This window comes from Phocoena phocoena, chromosome 14 (genome assembly GCF_963924675.1).
Source record: "Phocoena phocoena chromosome 14, mPhoPho1.1, whole genome shotgun sequence".
NCBI classification, from domain to species: Eukaryota; Metazoa; Chordata; class Mammalia; order Artiodactyla; family Phocoenidae; genus Phocoena; species Phocoena phocoena.
The window spans coordinates 42,186,344-42,200,891 of record NC_089232.1 but is presented as its reverse complement, the minus strand read 5'-3'; the positions used below and the strand labels follow the sequence as shown (position 1 = coordinate 42,200,891).

The window sequence follows — 14,548 nt, the reverse complement described above, 5'->3', positions numbered from 1 at the left end:
TGAAAGAAAGAAAAAGAAAACCTGTTTGTACAAAGAAAGCCAGCTTGGCCTGTTGCCAAGAAACTAGGCGTCATAAACTGGGTGGAGTTTGAAAGCAACACAAACCAAGCTAAAACCAAAGAAAGGAGGGGAAAACAACTCAACTTAAAAGCCCCAAATGAACCCCAGTTGCTTCAAAGCAATGCTAGTTGCTTTCAGATGTTTTTTAATTCTACTCTTCCATGGGCCTGTGGTTTCTGTTGTTGCCTGTTATAACTCTAAAGGAAAATAAAAAGCAGCAACATTCTACCACATTTACCAAGATGGCTGTGGACATGGAAAGAGACGACCATCACAACCTTTGCCTCCATATGAAGAAGCTTGTTTGCTTCTTCTCCAGAGCTTGCCTGGCTACCATTTCTTTCTGCAAAGGCAGAAATGTCATCATAAAGAAGGACAAGCAAGATGTGTACTCCCTGTGGACACAATGTTCTCTGTGGGCTTATCAGCCTAAAAGAGCGCGATAACTGGAGGTGAAGGGGACACCGAGTGGTATGCAAAGTGGGAGGGGAGCAAGGCAGAATGAAGCCTTTGACCTTGGAAGAGCTGAGTACTAGTGGAACGGAGGGAGGGAGGGCGAGGGAGAACTGAATGAGAAATTCCTTGCTGTAATATATTCGGTAAAAATGGGGCTGTCATCTTGAGCTACAAGTTAGAAAGTTATTACTTTTAATATGCCACTACCTTAGGCCTATACTGTTATGTAAAAGAAAAATAACCTTGTGTGACAGTTTAACATTGATCGATGTGCCTGCCAAATGCAAAGAGATAAATAAGCAGGTGATGAATAAACAGCACTTCAAGTAAAGACATTACGCTGCATGCATAAAACGGCGCCAGGCACCTACGAGCTGTGGGTGGCCGAAGGTTGGCCATTTCATGCCCACTCAGTAAAGCAGACTTAATCGCTTCCAATATTTTCTGTTAAAAAGCACGCTTAATGAGCCAATTTCACAGGCCCAGAGAAACTGATTATTATCTCTGAGTTCCAACAGAGTTGGTTGTTTTCCAAGAGCCAGGTTGTTTTGTTTTTTTTTTTTTTTTTTCTTGATGGGATAAAAACCTTTTTTAAAAAAGAGAGAGAGAGCAAGAGAGAAAGGGAGCGATAGAAAGAGGGGGAGCGACAGAGCCAGCCAGAGGGCACAGGAAGCCTGCTCACAGGGGCGAGGTGGCCACTAGATGGCAGTGTTACCCCGCAGTCAGCGCCCCAGACGAGGCTCGGAACTGGACAGGAGGCTTCGGCTGAAAGATGGCACGGTAAATAAAGCTGAAAGCAGCTGCCTGAAGAGTTCATACCCTACCCTCCGCCCTCCGTGGACCCTTTGTCCACAATTATTCCATCCGCCAGCCCGTACAAGGCGAAGAGACAAAAGGGGCAGTCCCCGAATGGCCTCCCTCGTGCTAACAGCCCAGGTCTCTGATTACTCTTCTCTGCAGCAGCGTTTCACAAAGTACCGAGGTCCTTTACCCGGTTAGGCTTAGTTCTCCCTGGTGTTTTTCGCCGTGAGGGGTTTGCAATCGCTGTACCTCTCACAAGGGGCTTAAATCCCAGGACGACTAGCAATTTAGCTTTTCACCATTTACTTTGGGGCAGATTCCTTTTTTCTTGCCTCTTTTTCTTACACATTCTTTTTTGCCCTTTTAGTAAAAAGTGTGGAGGAAAGGAATTCAGTCTCAAAGACATATAGGGCCTAGAGAAAAGACTGGGAGAAGGGGAGGGGAGAAAACACCCCCCTTAGGAAGCCAGTTGGCCTTCAAACAGCATGATTTCGCGTCTTCCTTCAAGTACACAACAACATGGTAAAAGCCACAGAAGCAAAGGGTTATTTTCACAGACTGCAGTTATTCAGTCACCACTAAGAGGGAAGACCCAGCAACCAGATCTCAGCATATAATTAACTCAGATATTAAAAAAAAAAAAAAGAAAATTTGAAATGAACTGTTGTTAGGTTCTAAATTGAGATGCAAGTTAATTATTTATGAATATTCATAGAAAACTTGAACAATTTCCAAACTTGGCCTTTAATTTCTCATCAGTTAACCAAATAATTGATGGGGATTTTTTTTTTTTTTGGTAGGATAAATTTTTCTAGATGTGCAATGCAGCTATCAAATCCATTAAGCTTTTTGGAATTCATTTTGTCTTTTGACGAATCAAAAGGGAATGGACGTTGGTGATAGAGAAAAAAATCATTTTCATCTCTTATCTTTTCCTTCTAGTCACCTATAAGAGAAGAATGAAATCATACTCAGCAAAGATTGGGCAATCATGAGAAAGAAAATGGGGGTATTTGAGGAACTTTCAGAAGAAGCAGATAAAATTCAACTTTCTGTAGGTGGATGGGAAGTGTTTCGAGATGGGGAGGTGGGCACAGAAATGGAACTAGTTAGAGTAAGAAGGTACCCAACTTCCAAGAACTTATTATAGGTCACTGCTGCCACTATTCTCATTCAGTTACTCTGGACAACAGCAACAAAAACCCTATATGGCCCCAAGTTTCACTTTAACATGCCAGTCCCTGCCTACCCTCCATCACCGAGGCACCCACCCCCCTCTCCACATTTCAACCTCTTCCATCCCACTGCCATGGGGCAAGCTCCCTCTTCCTAAAGAAGCCAGCTACCAACCAGAAAAACTCACCTCTGCTGAAATATTAACCATCAGCTACATGGGATTTTCCCACTGACGGCAGAAAATACAGCCAGTTATTAATTAAAGTACAGCCAGCTGTACTTTAAAGTACAACTAAAGTACAGCCAGCTATTCATTAGGGTCACTCAAAAGAAAAGTCAAAATGGCAAACACATCTGAATACTTCAGTTAAGTCTTCCACTGAACACAAAATGCAGCAAACAAAATTAAAGGGTTAAAAGGAATGCGTGATAACCCATATCAGAAATCTGTCATTTTGGTGATTTAATTCACCCATAAAAATCCTGTCCTCTTCTATGCCAGGCACTGTGCTGGGTGCTAGAGACAGAGGACAAAGGCTGGTGCGTTGCCCTCAAGGAGCTCACTGGCTGGTGGCTCCAGCACAGCGACAGAACAGAGAACCACCGGGTGCCCAGAGGTGGAGCCCTTGCCCAAACTTGGGAGGTCCTGAGGGCTACTACAATTGGGGGTGAGTTGGTAGAGGGTAAATTAGTTTCCTAGGGCTTTCCTAACAAATTACCATAAACTGGTTAGCTTAAAATGACAGTGCTGGAGGCTAGGCAGTCTGAAATCAAGCTGTTGGCAGGGTTGGTTCTTTCCGTAGGCCAAGAGGGAGAAACCATCCCATGCCTCCCTCCTAGCTTCTGGTGTTGCAGCAATCTTTGGCGTTCCCTGCCTTCTAGATGTATCACTCCAATCTCTGCCTCTGTCTTCAGAAGGTCTTCTCCCCTGTGTTTCTCTCTTTTTCTCATAAGGACGTCAGTCATATTGCATTTAGGGGCCCACTCTAATGCAGTATGAATTCACTGTAACTAATTACATCTGCAAAGATCTTATTTCCTAATAAGGTAACATCCTGAGATTCCTGGTGAACACGAATGGGCGGGCGGGGGAGGTGGGGGGAGATACTATTCAACCCAGTACAGAGGACATTTCAGGCAAGGATGCCAGAGGCCACCGAGCATCCTAAAAATTTTAAGTGGTTCCTTGCCGTCACAGAGTAAGATGCAGGGGAAGTGCAGAAAAAGTTAGATTTGAAAAGGGAGGCTGAAATGGATCAAAAAGGATCTCGTGTGATATATTAAAGAGTATGAACACTGCACTGAAAGGTGGTTAAAAAAAAAAGGTGGGTTTTAAGTAAGTAAATATTAAAAACACACTCTGGCAGGAGTATAGATATTTAGAAAGAAGCACAGTTAGAAGCAGGGATACTGGCTGGGGTGGTAGTTGCACTAATGCAGGGTGAGACTCTATAATAACACGGTGTCAGGGCGGATGAAGGGAGGGAACACAGGTGACATTTTTTTTTTAAATTAATAAATTGTAATTGACAGAATCTTAAGTGGGTCGAATTAACAAAATATATGTTGTTGCAAAATGAGGGTGTCGGAAGCTGAGAAGGGCCCTAAACTTGACCCAGAATTCTGCCATGAGCAAAGACAGTGACCATCAATTCTTTAAGCAAAGTCAGAAATAGATTTTTAAAAAGAAACAGACTTGAACACGTTGAAAATTGGTTCAATTTTGTGTATGTTGAAAATATACATATATATACACATATATATACAAAAGTTGGTATATGTATAAGAGAGGCTGGGATGGAAATGCAGATTGCGATGAAGAGCCCTCAAATTAGGTTTGATCAGGAGCTCCCTGAGAGGGCAGGAGAAGAGGCACAAGATAAGAGAGAGCTGGAAGAAGGAAGGAACGGTTCTCAGTGCCAAATGCTGAAAAGAATTCACAATAGGACTTCGAGAAATTCAGAGAAGAGAATGGAAGAAAGGATATTTAGACAGTGAGTCCCCCCTTCCTGACACTTGGCTCTAGAGGGGGAAAGGAGAGACAGAGCAGATGGTAATGGCAATACTGGAAAATAAAGGCAGATGTCACTGAAGGACGGGTTGATGTTTTATTTGCTTGCTTAAAGAGTTAAGCAGTTTTATATATAGATATGAAAGTCCTGTAGAAAGGAAGAGGATAAAAAGACAAGTGTAACAAGGAATAATCAAGAATGTAAGACAAACCCATCAGACCTGGGTTATCTATCTCACAGAGTTGTTGAGAGGATAACATGAGATAATGATGGGAAATCACTTTGAAAAATCAAGTTGGAATGGTGCAAATTCAGTTACTATTTTAATAATGGTGTTTTCAGTGATGAAGTCTTAAATGCGTGATAGTTTTTGTTTTTATTAAGTTGGCATAATCTGCAGAAGCTAGAACTGTCAACACAAACCCCCACTCTCCCCTGTTCAGGCCCGATACAGACACTCTGAGGCTCTCCTTGTCTAAACGCCATCCCATGCAGCGAGGTTTCACTGCAGAGAAAGAGAGAGCATTTGGAGATTTGGCACGATTCAATATTCTTCCTTTTTCCAACATAGAAACCATGGTATATGATACCAAAACTGTACTTTCCAAAACCCATCATAGACATATATTTCCTAGATTTATATCAATTAGACTAAGGTTTCACAAGTCTATAAAGAAGCGCACTGCAAAGCTTTCCCTCCCTGTGGCATAATAGTGGATTTCTACTCTGACACACTCACGGAAAACACCATTACAATACTTAGTTGATAACTAAGGTGAGGCTTTCACCCTTTTCCAAGATCTCTAAATAATGAAGATACAGCTACAGACAGCAACTTGACCCACTAAAGAGATTATGAAGAGGGAGACAAAGAGCAGGAATTCCACTCTAGACAGAACACTTCATTAAAAACAATCCTCAATAAATATTGAAACAAAGGTACTTCTCTCTCATTTATCACCAACCCACTCACCTTTTACTCATTGATATGTTCAATGACCAGTGTGTTTGCAGTACTTATAAGTCCTCATGTTCTATCTTAAGTGGTCAGAAAAATGATCGTAAAACAAGATCCTCAATTGCAATAAATAGAACACTACACATTTAATACATGCCAGCAAAATGGGCTGCAATATTAAGTCAAATAAGACCAGAATTCAATTCAATTCAGAAAAAAAAAAAACCCTGAAGCACCAAGCTAATCGTCAGCTCTGATTTTTTTCCCCAGTGTATGAAATGTATATGCTCATAATTAATGTGACATACGAGGAGAGTTTGTATGGAAATACCAAAGGAAAGTTAATGCAATGCACGTGATTCTTATCAACCCTAATATAGCAGAAGCTCCTATCCGTTTCATCAAGGTTCAAAACATTTTAAAACATAGTCAGAGTAGTTCAAATCAATTCTCTGCTTTCTGTGTAAATTCAGAAAAAAAAGTGTTATTTCTGAGATCTAAGATTTAAGCTAAGAAACAAACACATGAAGGTCACAGAACTGCCAAAAGTGCAGATATAGCAATGGCTCTAATTATGCATTAATCTTACATATTCTATACATGAGTACAGAAAAACTCAATTGCTGCTGTATTTAGAAAACTAAAATAATGCATGCAATTAGAAAAGGAAAGTAACTTAAGAGTGGACACAAAACATAATTTTCAGAAAATGCAAAAACATACAATAGATTCGCTACTTGAGTTTCTCAAATGGAGACTTCTACTTGAAGTCCTGAATTACGAGAGATATAAATTTCTCCATAATATTAAGAACAATTACCCATGATTTTTTTTAATCTATAAAGTGAGGAGATGCCATTTTCACATTATTTTTATAGAATTATTAGGATAGGAATAAGTAAACTGATTGGTCAAGAGATTATCCTTATATTGAGATAAAGACTATAATTAAAGAGAGATCTCTGTGAAGGGTCATAATAATCAAGATAATATCTTGGTTAATATACTTTAGAAGCAAAACTAACAAGCACTGCCAGTATGCTATTACACTCTCCTACATAAATACTGTGATTCTGTCTGTGAAGCACATTGGTATGAAGTGCCAAGATTTCCATATTTAATGTATTCCCAAAAAGTCCAGATTAAAATATATTAATATTTTATAGGAATATATACATGTAATATATATAAAATGTGTGTGCAGGTACATGTATCCCTCCCCCCACCAGGGATTGGGAGGAAAAGCTGTGGCTTTTTTTGTTCTGAATAGATTACCTGTGCCTGTGTTTTCATTTCTTACTCTCTTTTAATTCACAGATGAGTACGCACTAGTCCATTAAAAGTATGTAAGGGCCCAGTGCACCAATAACTAATCTTGACTGAATTTAACACTATATCTATATCCACATAAAATGTTTTAAAGTCTATCATATTTGAAAATACTCAAAGATGTACTCCGAGACTGTTTATCCAGGTGATAGCCTGGAACATAGCAGGTGCTCAACAAAGGCTTGTAGAGAGAGAAGAAGAATGTGACAACAGGGAGACGTCACCATCCCCATGTTAGGTACTGCACTCTTCCTTTCTGAACCCTCCCTTTGACAGCCAGTTAAAAACAACCAGTTAACTTCTCATCAGTTAGCAGATTCCACTCCGTATACCTTACTACAGGCACCTTAATGGGTATCCCTTTAAAAAGTGAAAACAAAAACAAAAACAACCCTACTTGATAAGAGTGTCTTAAATGGTGACATCAAAGAATCTGCGGTATTACATGGATAAGAGTATAGAGCTAGGTGAGCCTTAGCCCCTTCAAATGTCCTGTGCGCACCTGACCTCACTCAGAGATACACCTATCCTGGAAATTCAAGCGGAAAGGGATGGGATCACGTTATTTATCAGGCAACACTGTGGATTTAGCTATTTCTTACCACTTCAATTTTTTCTAAACCAAAGAAATGTTCAGTTTCAAACTTTACTTTAATCCCTTTGATGAGAATATCTTGGAAACTGGAATAATAAGTATCAAAAGAATAGATTGTAATTATACCCCAATAAAGATGTTTAAAAAAAAAAAGAATAGATTGTATGATTTTTTTTCTTTTTTTTTAGCTTTCGTAACATGGAATACCAAAACGCCATTAAATTTTGAGCCTGAGGAAATATACATCCTAACAAAAGGGTCAGATTTCCACACCACTAGGCAGGTCTATTGGAAGCTGTGTTCACTCCCAGCGCAGGAAGTTACAAATTTTAACTCTCTGTTTCCTCACCTAAAAAACACATAGAAGTAAACCTCAAAAGTTTGTATTGAGGATTGCAAGAATGATTTTTATAGATTAATCCAGGTATTCTATATATGTTAGACCTTCTCCTTGACCTTTTCTCATTAAAAAGAAAAAAAATTCTATACTTCACTGCTTTCTTAAACAAGATAAAAGTAACAAAACTAATTTTCCTTGACTTTTCCCAGCCAAGTGATAGGAATACATTATTTTATAATATAACCATAAAATAGTGCTTGGCTTACATTTTTAAAAACTTACACAAAATTTCTGTTTTCATCATTTATGGAGAATAGTTTTCCAAAGTATATTTTTTCCCTCATTTTTAATAAAATTACAAACCTGATAACTAAATATATGCATATTACAGTAATTTTAAAAATACATTAAAAAAGCACAAAGAAGAAAATTAAAATCACCCATAATCCTCTTACGCAGAGATGGTTATTGTTAATTTGGGGATCTTTATTTCCACTCTAGTAATTTGAATGGGATAATTCTCTGCATGTCGCTCTGTAACCTTTCTACATTTCTTAACATTTTATGGACATTTTGAAGGCCTGAATATTCTTAAACATTCTACATAATATACACTATGAAGATCATTTTTATGGCTGCCTATTATTTTATTTCCTGGATATACCATAAATTATTTAATTGAAGCCATACTGTTAAACATTTAGGGTTGTTGTTGTTTTTTTTTTTTTTTTTTTTTTCCCCCCCCGGCACGCGGGCCTCTCACTGTCATAGCCTCTCCCGTTGCGGAGCACAGGCTCCGGACGCGCAGGCTCAGCGACCATGGCTCACGGGCCCAGCCGCTCCGCGGCATGTGGGATCTTCCCGGACCGGGGCACGAACCCGCGCCCCCTGCATTGGCAGGCGGACTCTCAACCACTGCGCCACCAGGGAAGCCCTGTTGTTGTTTTTAAGCAAGGTTGATATATTGAACCACCGTGTACCCATGACCCAGCTTCAACCATTATCAGCTCATGCGTCAGTATTATTTCTTCTATACCCTCACCCATTCCCCACTTTACCTTTAAAAGATAAAAACTTTTTAAAAAACATAACCACAATACCATTATCACACCTCAAAAAATTAAGAGTAATTCTTTCATATCATCAAACACCCAAGCAATGCTCAAAAACCCTTGATATTCCCTCCTTCCCTCTTTCTCCCCCTACTGCCTCTCTTAATTGCTCAAATCAACATCCAAATAAGGTCCACACATGGCAAATGATCAATAAACCTCTTTTAATCAATAGATTCTTTTCCATCTGTTTTTTTAAATTCCCTTGCAACTTATTTGTTGGAGGGAAAGAAGAAAAATTGGTCAGTGGATCTAGAGTATTGCTTGTGTCTTGGATTTTGCTGACTGCGACATCATCGGGTCATTTAACATGCACCTCTATCAACTATATTTCCTAGATATAGGAACTTAGAATTCTGCTCAGATTCAGGTTCCATGTTTTGGTAATACTATTTCATAGGTGGCATGGTGAGCTGCCATCAGGTGGTACATAATATTGGACTGCCTGTCTTTCAACTGATGTCAGTAGCCATTGATAATCAATACCTAAGGTCTGTTAATCACTATTAGAGTGGTAATATTCTAATTAAAATAGTTTTGCTAATATAAATAATATACAATAGGGACTTCCCTGGTGGTTGGGAGTCCGCCTGCCAATGCAGGGGACACGGGTTCGAGCCCTGGTCCGGGAGGATCCCACATGCCACGGAGCAACTGGGCCCATGCGCCACAACTGCTGAGCCTGTGCTCTAAAGCCCACAAGGCACAGCTGCTGAGCCTGCACGCCTAGAGCCCACGCTCCGCAACAAGAGAAGTCACCACAGTGAGAAGCCCACACACTGCAAGGAAGAGTCGACCCCGCTCGCTGCAACTGGAGAAAGTCCGCGCGCAGCGGCGAGGACCCGACGCAGCCATAAATAAATAAATTAATAAAAAAATAAATTAATTAAAAAAAACTTTTTTAAGTTAAAAAAAATAATAATATACAATAGTTAAAATCTTACAGTTAAATATTTGTTCACATCTATGTGTGCATGTTTATATTTAAGAAAAATTCCTAAAAAATTAAATATCTGAATTAAAATAAATTTACATTTGAAAATTTACATTACTATACATACTGCCCAACTTACTGCCCTCCAGGAAAGTTATAACTAAAGTGAATCCCAGTGTTGGGTTACTACTGTTTTAAACGTTTCTGTTAATTTATCAAAACTGTGGTACTCATTGTGGTTTACTTTGCAATATTTTGCTTACCAATAGGACTAAGCATCCTTTCCTTAAATTTAAAGTTGTATTTCTTCTTTTGTGAATTGTCAGCTCTTGTTCTTTGATAAGTTTTTTTGTTGGGTGTCCGTGTTTTTTCTTTTTTTCCCCCTGGTTTCTTAAATATATTTACTGAAGTGTTATGGAAACATGATCTGTGATGAGTAGTGGTACTGTAATATATAAAGACTCCATGTACCTGTAACATCCAATTGTTCTCCATGCTGTGTTTGCCCAGCCCAACATTTTATTCAAGATCCTGGTCAAAAATGGCAAAGCAGACACCTGCAAAACACGCTGAACATGACAAACGATTTCAGGGAACAGCATTTTAATTCATCACAATGAAGGACTGAGGTAACCGGCCTGGTCTACCATTATGCTCAGCAAATGATTTTCATTCCAAATCTGTTTTCCTCTTATAATTTAAACATTATGCCAATTTATTTCTCAATAGTATTATGCTTAAAGAACACAGAACATTATATACACTAAATTGAGTATGGCTTAAAAAAAAAATCCCTGTACCACCATGTAAAAATGATAGTTTCATTTACCTCTTTGCTTTGCAAATATTCTTTTCCCCCACAAAGAATGATAAGCAATAAGTATTTTTATTATGATGTACTTAAAAGGTAATAAGGAGGATTTCACAGTTGAATCACTACAGATACAGAGGTTTACTACTGTCATTTAAAAGCCCTGTACAGATCACATGCCTTAGAACAGGCTCTAATTCTGGAATAAATAACCACAGAAGCAGTCATGCACATTCAGTCCAACTTTCCAAATACACCTTTCTGAAAAGAGGAGTTAAAAGTAATTGAAAGTCTAGGAATGACACATTAGACTTATATAAGCCCAAATCTAAAATTAGAAACAGTAATAATATTTAGTAGAAGTAGAAGGTTAAACCTACATAGGTGGGGAAAATACTTAGAACTGAATGAAGTAGCTAAAAAATACAATTAAGTCTTTGCCACATCAGTATTCACATTTGTGCATTAGGACCATGCAAATAAAATTAATTAGTGCTCAAGTAATTTAGTTACAATGGTTTCCCCATTTCAAGCATACATAATGCATAATGGAGACAATACAGTCTCTTATAAAGAATAGAAAAGCAAGGAAAGAGGGAGAGAAGGAAAGAAGGAAGTGAAGAATAGAGGGAGAAAGGGAGAAAAGAAGGGAGGAAAACTTGCTGAGAAAATATTTTTCATTTCAGAGAAAACCATCTTTCAAGTATATAATAATTAAATAATCACATGATCATTTCATTATAATCATCCTCATAACGGTCTTTAGTTAAAATCAAAGAAAAGTCCACCTTGGAATTTTAAGATAATCCTCATGTAATATTTAAATAAACCCAAATATTTCACACTAATTTCCTTAATAGATTACAGATTGGCACAATTGAAAATGTAGTCAAAATTCTAAACTATTTCAAAAATAAAAATAAATCCTCACCTCCTTGGAAATGGAAAAATGGTCCTCAAGAACAGTTATTTGAATCATGTCCTATCAAATAGGGTGAGAAAGGCCTAACCATGTGAGCCTAACCACTGTTTAAGCTTGCACAACTCTGTATGAGAGGGAGTAGGTAACAAGTGCCCCTCCCTCTTAGAGCTACTTTAAAGATTCAATAAAATAATGCATGTAAATACCTTCATACAGTGATTGACATAGATGTGCTCAGTGAACATTATTGCTGTTATCAGAGTGGTGATCATCGCCATTATATCATCCAAAGTGTCTGGAAAGTTTTACATCAAAAGAGTTTTCCATAAAAATACCTGACCTATAGAAAATTTCTGCTCATCTGCCTTATTACATAGTATATCTGTTTTAAACTAAGTGTTTTAATGGTAGCCATAAAGTAAAATCAGTAGTTCTCAACAGGGGTGGGGGGATTATTTTGCCCCCCAGGGGACATTTGTCAATGTCTGGAGACGTTTTTGTTTGTCAAAAAGCAGTGGTTGGCCACTGAGGAGGTGTTGCTACTGATATCTAGTGGGTAGAGGCCAAGAACCTACAGAGCACAGCCGCCAACAACAGAGAACTATGGTGCCCAAATGTTACCAGTGCTGAGGGTGAGAAACCATGCAGTGAAGTCAACACATCTAAAAAGAAATATTCAGGCCTTCCCCAAAACAAGTATTTTTTGAAATCTCCAATGTACTTTCCTAATTTATATTTAACTGCAATTGGATTCAGACACAATTTACACAAATTCACTTGACGAAATAGGACTGACAAGACGTACTGTCTCACAAAGCATAGTTTCATAATCAGAGTTAAATAATTGCCCATTTCAATATCCATGAATTTATCATTCTTTTCTTAAGTAATCTAGTAGCTTATTTATACCTTTCAGGGAAATTCTTAAGAGGCAGTAGTAATTTCTTACATTTGATGGTTAATATTTAGAATGTATATTTTTTGTTCTAATGATTTCAGTAGGAGAAACAGTACACTGTGAATACATATTAGCCATATGGAAAAGACAATGAGGTTTAGTAATTAAAACTGAAAAGGTAAAGAACTATGCAGTAATTAGAACACTGATTAATCAGCTGATAATTTTATCTTGATTAATGCTGCTGGTTTCTCTTCTTATTGACCTAGGAAAGGTAGGTTTAGACCAATTAAATATAAATTATTCTCCTTTTTTCACATTCTGGGAAGCTTCCAGTATTCTAAGTCACACTACATTTATAAGAAGTACTATTGAAATGCTCTTACTAAATTGGGCAGCTCAACAAAAGATAGAATTAGGTTCATGTTCCAAACATGTGATGCTTTTATCTAAGGCTAAATTATACTGGTTTATTTCAATATTATCCAGGGAGTATTAAAATTAGAATAAATTGCTATTTTTAAAAATCCTCTGATAACATTCAAACAGTTAATAAACAACTAGACACCTTATTCGCCTTACCATGTCTAACATGAGAAATTGAGAGAACTGAAGTTGAAGAATAAAAGTAGTTTTTATATTCAGGGTCTCACTTCATGGAACCTATGCTGGTTAATGGGAAAAAAATTGTTCTAGTATTAAGGAGATACATTCATTAATTCTTAGCCAATCAGTTTTCTATTTTTTTTCTTTTGCACTCTTACAGGCTTTATTGAGATAGAGTCAACATATAACATTGTGTAAATTTAAGGTGTACAATGTGATGATCTATGTGTATAATGCAAAATGATTACCACAGAAGGATCATTAACACATCCACCACCTCATATAGTTACCAATTTTTGCCTGTTTGCATGGTGAGAACTTTTAAGGTCTACTCTCTTAGCAACTTTCAAGTACGCAATATTGTTAACCATAGTCATCATGCTTGATATGAGATGCCCAGAACCAACACTCACCATTTATTATATGTTTAATATATGCTGTGCTTTAAGTAGATTGTATCACTTAATTCTCATTGCTCTATGGAGTAGGCACCATTATTCCCATTTACTGTTAAAGAAACTGGACTCTGGGGTGACCAGTTTGCCTGCAGGTACACAGCTGGAATGGGGTAATTTGCAAGCTTCTATGGGGCACAGGAAAGTGAATAAGACAAACCAAGTACTCAATGACTATATGTCGCATAGGGTAAAGCCGATATGCAATAACTGTATTTATTTATTGTATCTAGCCAGAACTAGATATTAAAGTTACCATTTGAGATAAGCATTTTAAAAATTGTTATATCTACTTCGGTTAAATTTAGTTGTTTGTATTCTTTTAAGACTTTTAAGAATACGTGGCTTTATAGTATTATAAAGAGATCAAACTTATACATATATATATATATATATATATATATATATAGACACATACACACCACCAATGTTTCTTTGAGGCCTTAGAAGTCATATGAAGGTGATGTTATAATAAAAACAGCAACCACAGAAAAACAGCATTACCTAACATTATCATTATTTGAGCATTTTCTCTGAGCGAGGCACTTTGACAAATGTTGATATTTATTGCATGATTAATCCTCAGTCTAGTGAGCTAGGGTCTATTTTAGCCTCGTTTCATAAATGGGGAGCCAAAGAAGGGTGAAAAAGAAGGCAGGATATGTTGGGATTGAACTCAGGAAGACTGACCCCACTGTATCTGTTGAAGGTAACTAAAGCATAGGGTCAGTGAGGAGGGTGTGTGGGACCACATGCTGAAGGATCTGTGGGCACTGTGCAATGAATATATACTTAATTGCGTTGCCTATGTCGAACTATTAAAGGTTGAAAACAGGAGAAGTGAATTTTTTATAATCTGAACAATACTGTAGTAAATTACCACTATCAGCAGTATGAAAGAGGAACTGGCAAGCTACAGCCCTACAATTTGCTTATCTCCTTTCAGCCTCATGGTGTGTGTGTATGTGAAGAACAGATAAGTCACTATGGGGAGGGGTGAGATAGGGGTAGGGGATTAAGAGACACAAACTACTGTGTATAAAATAAATAAGCAACAAGGATATATTGTACAGCACAGGGAAA

The 14,548-nt window shown here is 37.8% G+C and overlaps 1 pseudogene; it reads left to right on the top strand.

The window, feature by feature from the left end:
* Positions 1 to 1,218: 1,218 nt before the first annotated feature.
* LOC136133574 (lethal(2) giant larvae protein homolog 1-like) overlaps positions 1,219 to 14,548 on the top strand; it is a 123,950-nt pseudogene continuing 110,620 nt past the window's right edge.